Source organism: Salmo salar, chromosome 02, assembly GCF_965601325.2.
Source record: "Salmo salar chromosome 02, fSalSal1, whole genome shotgun sequence".
Taxonomy (NCBI): domain Eukaryota; kingdom Metazoa; phylum Chordata; class Actinopteri; order Salmoniformes; family Salmonidae; genus Salmo; species Salmo salar.
The window spans coordinates 69,936,946-69,947,977 of record NC_138292.1 but is presented as its reverse complement, the minus strand read 5'-3'; the positions used below and the strand labels follow the sequence as shown (position 1 = coordinate 69,947,977).

The following is an 11,032-nucleotide window of genomic DNA, read 5'->3' as shown; positions in this document are numbered from 1 at the left end:
TTGGGCTGCAATTTGTGAGGCTGGTTACTCTAATGAACTTATCCTCTGCAGCAGAGGTAACTCTTGGTCTTCCTTTCCTGTGGCGGTCATGAGAGCCAGTTTCATCATAACGCTTGATGGTTTTTGCGACTGCACTTGAAAAAACTTTCAAAGATCTTGACATTTTCCGTATTGACTGACCTTCATGTCTTAAATTAATGATGGACTGTCGTTTGTCTTTCCTTAGTTGAGCAGTTCTCGCCATAATATGGACTTGGTCTTTTACCGAGTAGAGCTATCTTCTGCATACCACCCTACCTTGTCACAACACAACTGATTGGCGCAAACGCATTAAGAAGGGAAGAAATTCCACAAATTAACTCTTAACAAGGCACACCTGTTCATTGAAATACATTCCAGGTGACTACCTCATGAAGCTGGTTCAGAGAATACCAAGGCTGCGGCCCAAACACTTAAAAGACACACCCTTCCCCACTTACCCTCACCTTATGCCCTTGGGGGAACCCCCGTCGCCATCTTGGGGGGTGATCCAAATGATTTGCCAAGCAAGGGAAGTTTGCAATGTAAGCCCCTCAGCCCTTATTTTTAGTCAGCATTACGAGTGTGCAATTATGTTCACTCCGGGGCCTGAAACTCCCCATAATTCAATTTGCGCCGATTGTACATCCACTAAGAAAAGTCTGTGAAAACTTAAAAACAACATCAATAGAGAAGTTAGTATACAAGTGAAAAATAATGCAAATAGGTTAGAAATTGTGCTACTAATACACATGACGGCACAAACACGTGTCGTAAAAAAGTAAATATGTTTTTGTTTGGTTCTTTTGGAAATTGTAGAAATAAAACATTTGGAAAAAAGAAAGGAAAACGCCGCACACTGCTGCTCATGCTCCCAGGTGATATTTATTTACATTTCGACCCTTAGGTCTTCAACAGGCATCCATATCCCAGGTGGGCGTGGAAGGTCCTATATATAGGGGCAGTACTCTGTAACATCACTTCCTGAAACAGGAGTTAAAAAATGTATAACAGTTTCACAATATTAACATTCAATGTATCAAAATATATGATCATACACAGAGAATGTCATAAATATTTATAGTAATATACATACACATTCAAAATTCAATTAGGATTAAAAAAAACACAATTTAGAATTATTGAAACTATAAAAACGTTTTCAAGTCAAGCTCCTCTTTAAGGCCAAGAGGAGACCATGTGTTGAGCCTGTGGATCCAGAAAGATTCCCTTTGAAGAAGTTTCCTCTCAATGTCCCCTCCCCTGCAGGACATCTTCACCATTTCTATTCCAATGTATCTCAGAGAACTAAAAGGATGTCCAGCTTGTACAAAATGAGCAGCAACCGGATTTTTTGTCTCACCTGTCCGTATATTGCTGCGGTGCTCACTGATCCGTGTCTTAAGGCTTCTATGGGTTTTCCCTATGTAAGACAGACCACAAGGACATGTCAACATGTAAATAACATTGGTGGACATGAAGGTAATCAGGCCCTTGATCTTAAATCTTTGTCCTGTGCAGGGGTGTGTAAATGAGTTGCATTTGTACGTGAAGCTGCATTGAGCACATCGGCCACATTTGTAATTACTCTCCGGAACCTTGTCCAAATTTTTTTCCCTTTTCTCTGGTGGGTAATCAGATTTAACCACAGTATCTCTCATGTTTGGGGGTCTTTTAAAAACCATACGTGGAGGATATTTAAAAATGGGTTTCAATTGTGGGTCAGTATCAATAATGTACCAGTGCTTCCTTATATGTCCTTAAATGCCTTCCCCAATGGTGAGAATTGGGTAAAGCATGATGGGACATGTTCTGCTTTTTCTTTTTCTCTTGGTTTTAAGCTTTCCAACTGTGTTAGTCCTTCAAAACGATCATTGGCATGTTTTACCCAATTGTCTTTGTACCCCCCTTTCCTTAATCTTTGTGTGAGGTCCGTGGTCTGTCTCTGATAAGCAGCATCAGAGCTGCATATTCTTCTGATACGACTGAATTGGCTGATAGGTAGACTTTTAATAAGTGGACGTGGATGAAAGCTGTCACCTCTAAGGAGGGTATTCCTGTCCGTAGGTTTCCTATAGAGATCTGTAGGGATGTTTGTCCTTAATAACCATCCCATCAAGAAAACTGATTTGTGATAGGTCATAGTTAAAACCTCTTGACGGTCGCCTAGGATAGGGGGCGCTACAGCGATTTTTGAAATAAATTCGTGCTCATTTTAAACGGCCTCCTACTCAAACTCAGAAGCTAGGATATGCATATAATTAATACTTGTGGATAGAAAACACCCTAAAGTTTCTAAAACTGTTTGAATGGTGTCTGAGTATAACAGAACTCATATGGCAGTCAAAACCCCGAGACAGATCGTAACAGGATGTGGAATTCTGAATTGCGGACTCAACTTCATCACTTTGCCTATAAATCACACCGTGAGATATGGTTCATTGAGCACTTCCTATTGCTTCCACTAGATGTCCCCAGTCTTACAAAGTGGTTTGATCCTTCTACTGTGAAAACTGACAGAATGAGAGTCTGTGGAACGTGGTCACATGGGGAGGGCCATCACCAATTATGACGCCGGCGCCCCTGGCTACCCTCCCCTTTCGAAACGTTTTGAAAGACAATGCAATCGTCCCCCTTGAATGTTATTGGAGCTCTGGTTGAAAAAGGCCCTAAAGATTTATGTTGTACAACGTTTGACATGTTTGAACGAACTTAAATAAAAAAAATAATCCATTTTGGTAAGAGAGGAGTCCCGCGCACGACGGTACTTTTGGTGCAGCCTTCAGAACGTGCTAACAAGAAGACATAAAGGATTAACTTTTTCGAACGAAAATACATTTGTTGTGGACCTGGGATTCCTGGAAGTGCCTTCTGATGAATATAATCAAAGGTAAGGGATTATTGACAATTGTATACAAGACTATATTTGATATGCGATTGTTCCAAGATGGCGCTGACCTGTATTGCTTGCCTATTTTTCTGAGTATCGCATCCCCTTTTATCGCAAAGTGTGATTACCCAGTAAAGTTCTTTTTAAATCTGGCATTGCAGGTGCTTTCAAGAGATGCTAATCTATAAATCTTAGAATGACAATATTACATTTTAAAAATGTTTTCGAATAGTAATTTAGTAAATTGTAGCGCTGTTTCACCGGACGCATTTGAGGGAAAATAGTCAACGTCACGCGCCGATGTAAAATGCTGTTTTTATATATAAATATGAACTTTATCGAACAAAAGAATGCATGTATTGTATAACATGATGTCCTAGGAGTGTCATCTGATGAAGATTGTCAAAGGTTAGTGCTGCATTTAGCTGTTTTTGGGTTATTTGTGATGCATGTGGTTGGTCGGAAAATGGCTATGTGGCTACTTTTACGATATACTCCTCTAACATAATCTAATGTTTTGCTTTTGCTGTAAAGCCTTTTTGAAATCGGACAACGTGGTTCGATTCAGGAGAGGTGTATCTATAAAACGATATAAAATAGTCCTATATTTGGAAGAATTTAAAAAAAATAAAAAATTGTTATGCAAATGGCGATAGGATTTTAAAACTGGATGTCAGCCCGTCCAGAGGTTAATGGTGAAGTGAAGGTGTTCATTCATAAAGTTAAGATAAGCATGGATTTCCAAAAGTTCTTCCTGGGTGCCTGTATAGATCAAGAAAATGTCATCCAAATATCTCCAAATTAGGAGAATATTGGAGAGAAAAGGGTTAAGGTCTGAATTCAGCACCACCTGTTTTTCAAACATTCCTAGATATAGGTTAGTATAATTAGGAGCCATAGTGCTCCCCATCGCTGTCCCTTTGGTCTGGAGGAAGAAGTCTCCTCTGAAGAGAAAATAGTTGGAGGGTAGTGCCAGTTCAGCCAAGTCCACAATACAATTGGTGCTGGGTAGAGCATTAGGAGGACGTTTATTGAGGTAGAACATGAGGGCCTCTAGACTGCCCTGATGGGGGATGTTAGTATATAGACTGGTAACATCAAAAGTACACAGAATAGAATTTTCAGGTATATGGACAACAGATTTGTAAAAATTGATCAAATCAATAGAGTCTCTAGTATACGTGGGGAGGGAGATCACCCAGGGTCTCACAAAATGGTCTACAAAGGTAGAGATATTCTCTGTCAGAGATCCATTACTACTCACAATGGGCCTGCCTGGTATAGGTGGTGTCATGCTCTTGTGAATTTTGGGTAGAGTGTATATTACAGGTGTGGTTGGGCAGTCAACTTTCATATGCTCATATTCTGTCTTTGTAATTTCCACTTCATTCAACAATTTTTACAATTTATCATGGATCAGAGACTTGAATTGATTAGTAGGGTCCTTTGGGAGTCTTTTGTAAAATTCATCATCACTAAGTTGTCTCAGAATGTCCTTTTCATAGTCTACTGCATTTAGTATCACTATTGCACCTCATTTGTACATGTAGGTAGGGGTGAAGTGACTATGCATAGATAATAAACAGCGAGTACAAAACAAATGGAGGGGAGAGGGTTGTCAATGTAAATAGTCCAGTGGGCATTTGATTAATTGTTCAGCAGTCTTATGGCTTGGAGCCTTTTGGTCCTTAACACCATCTCCGGTAGCGCTCTGGTACTGCTTGCCGTGCGGTAGCAGAGAAAACAGTCTATGACTTGGGTGACTGTAGTCTCTGACAATTTTATGGGCTTTTCTCTGACACCGCCTATTATATAGGTCCTGGATGGCATGAAGCTTGGCCCCAGTGATATACTGGGCCGTACGCATTACCCTCTGTATGGTCAGATGCCGAGCAGTTGCCATACCAGGCGGTGGTGCAACCGGTCAGGATGCTCTCGATGGTGCAGCTGTATAACTTTTTGAGGATCTGGGGACCCATGCCAAATCTTTTAAGTCTCCTGAGGGGGAAAAGGTTTTGTTGTGCCCTCTTCATGACTGTCTTAGTGTGTTTGGACCATGATAGTTCGTTGGTGATGTGGACACCAAGGAACTTGAAACTCTCGACCCGCTCCACTACAGCCCCGTCGATGTTAATGGGGGCCTGTTCGGCCCACCTTTTCCTGTAGTCCACGATCAGTTCCTTTGTCTTGCTCACACTGAGGGAGAGGTTGTTGTCCTGGCACCACACTGCCAGTTCTCTGACCTCCACCCTATAGGCTGTTTCGTCATTGTCGGTGATCAGACTATTTGTGTCATCAGCAAACTTAACCTTGGGATAGGGGGCAGTATCGGGAAGTTTGGATGAATGAGGTGCCCAATGTAAACTGCCTGTTACTCAGGCACAGAAGCTAGGATATGCATATGCATGGATAGAAAACACTCTAAAGTTTCCAAAACTGTTAAAATAATGTCTGTGAGTATAACAGAATTGATATGGCAGGTGAAAACCTGAGAAAAATCCATCCAGGAAGTGGGATTTTTTGATGTGAGTGGTTTTTCATTGAAAGCCTATTGATTATCTAATGGGTTAGGGCCCAAATTGCAGTTCCTATGGCTTCCACTAGATGTCACCAGTCTTTAGACATTGTTTCAGGCTTGTTTTCTGAAAAATGAAGAAGAATGAGACCTTTCTGTCAGGGGACTGGGGAATCATGCAGTACTGGTTTGTGCACGTGACTTTGTGTGCGCCCTTCGTTGTTTTTCCTTTCTATTGAATACGCTATTGTCCAGTTGAAATATTATCGATTATTTAGACAATTGACAACCTGTGGATTAATTATAAACATCATTTGACATGTTTCGACAAACTTTACCGGTACTATTATGATCTATTCGTCTGCATGTTTTGACCACCTTTGAGCCAGTGGATTACTGAATAAAACGCGCCAACAAAACAGAGTTTTTGGTATATGAAAAGGGACTTTATTGAACAAAATGACCATTTGTTATGTTGCTGGGACCCTTGTGATTGCAACCAGATGAAGATCTTCATAGGTAAGTGATTCATTTATCGCTATTTCTGACTTTCGTGACTCCTCTACTTGGTTGGAAAATGTTTGTATGCTTTTGTAAGCGGGGCGCTGTCTTCAGATAATCGCATGGTATGCTTTCGCCGTAAAGCCTTTTTGAAATCTGACAAAGCGGCTGGATTAAGAAGAAGTTAATCTTTATGTCGATATATAACACTTGTATTTTTATGAATGTTTGTTATGACTATTTCTGTCATTTGAATTTGGCGCTCTGCAATTTCACCGGATGTTGTCGAGGTGGGTCGCTAGCGGCACGCCTAGCCTAGAGAGGTTTTAACCACACACAGCAATGGTGTTGGTCAGGTGGCCTACTCCCTTCTCATGGTCTCCTGAGGGTTGGAAAACAAAATAGATTAGTTGAAAGGCACACTTCAGGTCAGGATTTGATAAACCCTAAACTAATATAGAAAATAATGTTTTCAAGAATTAACTTCTCTACATTTTCAAACATGCAACAGCTCCCTTACAGCTCTGTCCCCTGAAGGAATATAATCATTCTCTATTGTACGTCTTCTGACGATTATTACGTTACATTTAGAAAGGTCAAATGTGAGTGTGTGTGTGTCTGCCTGCCTGTCAGTCAGTCAGTTGCTATTCAAACTACAGTCTACCTCAATCAGTAGTGCGTTGCATGGCGATGAACTTGGCTGACTTCTTCCTGGCCTAAGCGATGGTCAGAAGTCTGCACTGAGGGGTGAAGGACAGCAGCAGGAACTGATAGGTGCTCACCTCTCCTGTAATATATTGAGGAGGGACCACAATAGAAGTGTTTAATGCAGAATAAAGCATCTCTCATGATGATTGGATGTCAAATAAATCCTTGCCAATAGTTGAGAAGAGATGCTGTTGCTAGGCTAGTCCCAGATCTGCAAGTCCACTCACCCACATCTACGAATCATAGATCAGGGGGTCAATCTGAAATTATAGAAAGGATTATCGGAGAGAGAGAATTCACCATCAGAGTAGGAGTGCTGATCTGGGATCATATTGACTCTGTCCATATAATACTAGTATTCATTATGATCTGACCTTTGGTAAATTCTTAGTCTGGATTGTTGTCTTGGGTCAAAATGGACCCTGTACATTTATGAAATCTGATTATTAAAGGAGGGGTCACCTGCTACCACCGTAGTAGTACCTAATACATATAGAATACTTGTATCAGATGTTATAGATGCATTTGAAATGATGAGTTTGGTAGCCTAGTGGTTAGAGTATTGGGCCAGTAAACAAAAGATTGATGGATTGAATCCCCGAGCTGACAAGGTAAAAATATTTTGTTCTGCCCTGGAGCAAAGCAGTTAACCCACTGTTCCCCGGGTGCCGAATATGTTGATTAAGGCAGCCCCCCGCACCTCTCTGATTCAGAGGTGTTGGGAAATACCTAGTCAGTTGTACAACTGAATGCCTTCAACTGAAATGTGTCTTCCACACTTAACCCAACCCCTCTGAATCAGAGAGGTGCAGGGGGCTGCCGTAATCAACATCCACGTCTTCAGCTCTCAGGGTATAGTGGGTTAACTTCTTTGCTCCGTGGCAGAACGACAGATTTTTATGTTGCCAGCTCGGGGATTCAATCCAGTTACCTTTCAGTTACTGGCCCAATGCTCTAACCATTAGGCTACGTGCCGCCAATGTAGGAGCTCCCTAGGTGAACCCTCCTTACCTTTACTCGACTCAGGTTTAGATATGCTGTCCATGTATCTCCTTTCTTGCCACGACTGAAAAAATATAAAGACATCTAAATACATGTACAGTTGAAGTCAGAAGTTTACATACACTTAGGTTGGAGTCATTAAAACTCGCTTTTCAACCATTCCAAATTTCTTGTTAACCTGTTGGGGCTAGGGGGCAGTATTTTCACGGCTGGATAAAAAAACGTACCCGATTTAATCTGGTTACTAATCCTACCCAGTAACTAGAATATGCATATACTTATTATATATGGATAGAAAACACCCTAAAGTTTCTAAAACTGTTTGAATGGTGTCTGTGAGTATAACAGAACTCATTTGGCAGGCAAAACCCTGAGACATTTTCTGACAGGAAGTGGATACCTGATGTGTTGAATTACCTTTAAGCCTATGCCATTGAAACACACAGGGGTTGATTAAGGTGTATTCAAAGTACTTGTTTTGCTCTTTATCTAATATACTAAGAATATACTGAAGTACAAAAAATGTGTGCCAATGTGTGCCAAAATAGATCATTTAAATGTATTTAATATACATAATGCAAATAAAATACATGTAATTTATTTCTTTAAAATTGCTCCAATTTAGATCATTTTAAATATACTTAGGTATATTTGTCACAGACATACTTAAATGTAATAAAATATATTAATTTAAGTATATTTAAATATATTTGTTCTGCTTGGGACAGCTATGAATATGAACAAGGAAATGAACAATGCACACCAGGAAAAACCTTCGGAAGCTACTTATTGTGAATTGTTATATAGCAATTTGTAAATGTCTATACATTGGATAGCAAAGGATAGGAGAAATATGATTACTGAAAAGTTATGAATGAGACCATACCTACCACAGACCAGAGAAAGACCACCAACACACTTCGTGCTGTTCTCAAGGCGGTTGTTGCATCTCCCACCCTACAGCCTTAGCAACATGAAGGTAGTCAACTATAGCTGGTGAATTACTACACCTTATACATCAAATGAGGTAAGATCTGTCCATAGCACTGTATACACATAATTATTCATTTATTGCTTCAAATCCATTTAATTCTTACAATCCTGACTGTAGCATTGAGATCAATTATTAACAGAATATACACAGTGTACAAAACATTAGGAACACCTTCCTAATATTGAGTTGCACCACCTTTTGCCCTCAGAACAGCCTCAATTTGTCGGGGCATGGACTCTACAAGGTGTTCGAACGCGTTCCACAGGGATGCTGGCCCATGTTGACGCCAATGCTTCCCAGAGTTGTGTCAAGTTTGCTGGATGTCCTTTGGATGGTGGACCATTCTTGATACACACAGGAAACTGTTGAGCAGGAAAAACCCAGCAGCATTGCAGTTCTTGACACAAACCAGTGAGCCTGGCACCTACTACCATACCCCCTCTGAATGGCAAACACACACAATCCATGTCTCAATTATTTCAAGACTTAAAAATCCTTCTCTAACCCGTCTACTCCCCTTCATCTACACTTATTGAAGTGGATTTCACAAGTGACACCTGGATTCACCTGGTCAGTCTATGTCATGGAAACAGCAGGTGCTCCTAATGTTTTGTACACTCAGTGTATTGTTCATCACTAAAAACATACTATCAAACACTATATTATAAGATATCATCAAGTGTACTTACAGAGTGAAGTGGAGAGGTTTTGTAAGACAACTTACTGGCAGTATGGAAACAGGAACTAAGTATGCGGTATACATATTAAATGTAGTCAGGGCTTATGTCATTTCCTTCCTCATTAAGACATGGTACTAGAAGGTTCCAGGCCGAATACATTGCAGATGTTGCATTGTAACTAATGGTTACGCAACACATTATCGAGTTTCCAGATGGGCATCAGATTGCTCTATCATATATTTTTTTATAATAGTAATTTGACAATTTAAAATACATAAAGAAGACACACCAGGCAACCAATACATTGACGAAGATTATACTCACAAAAAGTCAAAGACTTGTTTCCATTGTGGTCCACTATTCTAAGAGTGTAGCCAAAATTGCTCAATTAACTCAGGAACCACACCTGGGTGGAAGCACCTGCCTTCAATATACTTTGTATCCCTTATTTACTGAAGTGTTTCCTTTATTTTGGCAGTTACCTGTACACTGGCAATGTGAAGCATTAGACAGGCCAGATCTGGTCCAAATGGGATATCTACACTGGGAGACATTGCTTATGGGCCAACTATGGTGAATTTTTAAAATATTTTTATTTAACCTTTATTTAACTAGGCAAGTAAGTTAAGAGCAAATTCTTATTTACAATGACAGCTTACACCGGCCAAACACGGACGACGCTGGGCCAATTGTGCGCCGCCCTATGGGACTCAAAATTATGGCCGGTTGTGATACAGCCTGCATTCGAACCAGGCTGTCTGTAGTGACGCCTCAAGCACTGAGATGCAGTGCCGCTGTGCCACTCGGGAGCCCAAAATGAAGTATAAATAAATAAACAAACACATTCTCAGAAATCACAAATGATTATTAATGATAATAATAATACATATGAATAGTATGTATTGGCAATACAGCAGTATACATGTCCACACACAATACATTTACCCTGTGATATATCTAAATGTGTGTATTGCGGCCTACCTAATTTAAGACATGCCAGGAGTGTGCAGGCTGAATCTAATGTGTACTGCAGGGCTGGAACTAAAGCCTGCACAGCAGTAGCTCTCCTGGACAGGAGTTGGTAGTTGGTAGATGGTCACCCCACTGTCCCCTGTCCTTCTTTCCCCCAGAGGAGGCTTGTGGGCAGAGATATAGGAGGACAGGCTCATTGTAATGGTTTTCTGTCATAAAGAGCACATGTTCAACTTAGGAAAACATGTTTATTATCTCAAGACATTGAATTAAAATGTTACTATACTATGTGCCAAATAAAGTAACAGGGTTGACAGTAACAGGGGACTACTGAAAACAACAAAACAAAGGTTACGTATGTTACCATGGTTATGTGAGCTATATGGATATGTCCAATATATTGGTATCACTCTGCGGCGGAGGGATACATCCAAGGTGAGGACTTACAGATTAACTCCCGTGTACACCTGTGTCATGGCTGGGGTCCGCCCCCAAATATAAAACCCATGGCCGCGACACACGTTCTCTACATCATTTTTGAGGTGCCTCTAGCACCGTAGAGGATTGGAGTGATCCATAAAGCTCACATAACCGTGGTTACATACGTAACCTTCGTTATGTTTCACTATATTGGATCACTCCAATATATTGGTATACCCGTACCAGATTTAGTCGGTGCTTGAGGGACCCGGCCAGCAAGCGGCGAAGTCCCAGCGCGGGACCGAGACTCAGGGGCCGTCAATGTGGAAGGT

General features: G+C 40.7%; 1 long non-coding RNA gene across 1 annotated transcript; it reads right to left on the bottom strand.

The window, feature by feature from the left end:
* Positions 1–5,650: 5,650 nt before the first annotated feature.
* LOC123730805 (uncharacterized) lies at positions 5,651–8,598 on the bottom strand. Its single transcript, XR_006762239.2, has 5 exons — positions 8,525–8,598; positions 7,644–7,698; positions 6,860–6,892; positions 6,589–6,711; positions 5,651–6,306 (listed from the first exon to the last, which is right to left on the bottom strand). It is a non-coding gene; the product is annotated as an uncharacterized LOC123730805 (long non-coding RNA).
* Positions 8,599–11,032: the final 2,434 nt, after the last annotated feature.